This window comes from Olea europaea, chromosome 1 (assembly GCF_002742605.1).
Source record: "Olea europaea var. sylvestris chromosome 1, O_europaea_v1, whole genome shotgun sequence".
NCBI lineage: Eukaryota > Viridiplantae > Streptophyta > Magnoliopsida > Lamiales > Oleaceae > Olea > Olea europaea.
This window is the reverse complement of record NC_036237.1, coordinates 20867829-20870694: the sequence shown is the minus strand read 5'-3', so window position 1 is coordinate 20870694 and position 2866 is coordinate 20867829.

The following is a 2866-nucleotide window of genomic DNA, read 5'->3' as shown; positions in this document are numbered from 1 at the left end:
TGCTTTTTTGAATTATCCTTCCTTCTTTCTTCCATTATTTGTTTTGTACTTTAGTTATGAAGAACAACAACGTTAAGAATATAGATTTTAGGGTAATTAGCATAAAATGTCTTTATCTTTCAATGTTATTGTGTAAAACGTTATCACCTTTTATTTTTTGGCATTTTTATCTCTACTTTCACATTTTATTTCGAAAATTATCATTTTCATTAAATTTTCCATGTAAAATGACAAATATACCCTCTTATTTAAATAAAACAAAAAACGAAAGAAAATTTAAATAACAAATTGCAATCATGCTCTCAAACTTTTTAAAAAGCTCGAATAAGTCTAAATAAATTATTAAAAGGGTAATTAGCACAAAATGTTCTTATTTTTCAATATTATTGTGCAAAATATCCATACCTTTCATTTTTTGACATTTTCATCTTTATTTTCACATTTTATTTTGAAATTAATTATTTTCATCAATTTCTCATTTAAAAGCTATAAAATAACAATTATTCCCTCCTTTTTTAAGCAAAATAAAAATAAAGAAAAGAAAATTAAAGAATAAATTATAACTATTCTCCCAAAATTTTCAAAAGTTACAAATAAATTTCAATAAATAATTAAAAAAGAAATTGATAAAATATAATTTATTTGTACTTTTTTGAAAAATATTGGAGTATAGTTACAATTTTTTCTTCATTTTTCTTTTCTTTATTTTATTTTGTTTAAAAAGAAATGGTATATTTGTTAGTTTACAACTTTTAATTGGGAAACGGATGAGAATGATGATTTTCAAAATAAAATGTAAAAATAATGGTGGAAATGTCAAAAAATGAAAAGACAGAGACATTTTGCACAATAATATTAAAATGTATGGACGTTTTGTAATAATTACCATTTTAATAATTTACATGGACTTATTCGCACTTTTTAAAAAGGTTTGAGAGTATGATTACAATTTGTTATTCAAGTTTTCTTTTTCTTTTCTTTTTTTTAAATAGGAGGTATATTTGTCATTTAACATGAGAAATTGGATGAAATGGATGATTTTCTGCAATGAATAGTGAAGGTAGGGGTGAAAATGTCGAAAATGGACGTTTTGCACAATAATATTAAAATCTAAGGACGTTTTATGCTAATTACCCTCAATTTTATGTAGATAAGAATATCTCCAAGAAATTCTCTATTTTTAAAAAGAATATTCTATTATTTAGAAAGTATCTATAAACTGAGTAAATTTTTGAAGTACTCTAACAGACTCTTTATATTTAATACTTAATTATACTACTCCTAAAAAATATTTATTATTTTTTGTATCTTTTATTTTAACTAGCTTTTCTCTAAATTATTATATTATTTTCTTACATTAAAAATTGAAATAATTTAAAATGTTAATTTAAAGAGTTTCTCTTGGAGCATGATTTTAAGTGTTGACTTTTTAAAATAGAAAGCATCTCATATTTAAAGAGTTTTTTGAAAATACTCTAATATTATTATTATACATTCAAAATTATACCCTCAACTAATTCAATAATATTGCATGCTGGAAGAATTTTTTTAACAATATGTAGTAGATATATATGACAAAATAAAGACATTTTGGCCTTTTTTGAGCCGCATTCTTTCAAAAAAATACATTATTAAATAGTAATTTGATATCATTTCAACCACACATTTTTTAATAAAATAATATTGCACGTAAATCCAAAATTTTCTTTATTTTTTAACCACATATTCTCCATTAATCTACTATTCCAAATTAAATTCTCCCAAAATAACGTGGCTCAAACACACACTTAGATTGGGTTATTTGCGACATTACCAAAAACAGTTATGAGCTGAATTAGATCAAGATATCATTGATAGCCATGAAATTGGAGAAAAAAATTAAAATAGGTATTGTAATTTTCTTGGGTAGATCTTTTGTTGATAGTCGCATAGATAAATGAAAAGCCCCCGTTTGGTAGCAATTTTTTATCTAAAAAATCAATTTTTGATCGTTATTTCACTATTTCAGTCATTATTTTTTACTTGTTCACTCATCGGTGGGATCCACTTTTCTTTCTAATGATAAAAAAAATCAATTCTCATAATCTCTACATAACAGACCCAAAATATATTTAGATGCCATGTCTTTGATACAAAAATTTAATAAAATTAGATATATTTTTGCTATTACTTGTTATTTGAATTGACAAGAAATTAAGGAACAACTACAGATGAGCCTCAAAATAGACCTCATTTAATGGTTCGTGTTTTTAGAACAGAGCTCGAGGAATTAAATAATGATCCACTCAAGAAAAAATATATGGATCTATTGCTGCATATATATGCCTTCGAGTTTGAAAAATAGGACTGCTACAATTGCCTCGTTGATTAATTTTACGAAAGGATGCTAAATTATCTCCCTATCTTTATTCAATTTTCATTAAAAGTATGATGCAAGGTCCTTGTCGCATTTGAATCCTGAAATCACATCTATGAATGCAGTAATAAGTGGAAATATGAATTTTCAAAAGATGATGTTGATAGCTATAATAGGTCAAATAGTTATCAGATGTATCAAAGATCTAATGACAACAAAAGAGGTCAAAGTTAGAAATGAATATTTAGATAATAGGTGGACTATTGCTTATAACTCATATTTGTTAATTAAGTCCCTGTTTGATTCTTATTATTTCTTCATTAAAATGAAAAATATGACCGTTATCCATCATATCAAGTCACCAAATTTGAATTTCTATCTCTTGTATGGGACCCGTAACGGCTATATTTTTCATTCTCATTCTTTCAAAAATGAGAAACAAACGGGGGCTAAATATAACTTCCTTATTAATGTTGAGATGTGTTTTACAATTCAAGCTGTCAAGCATTT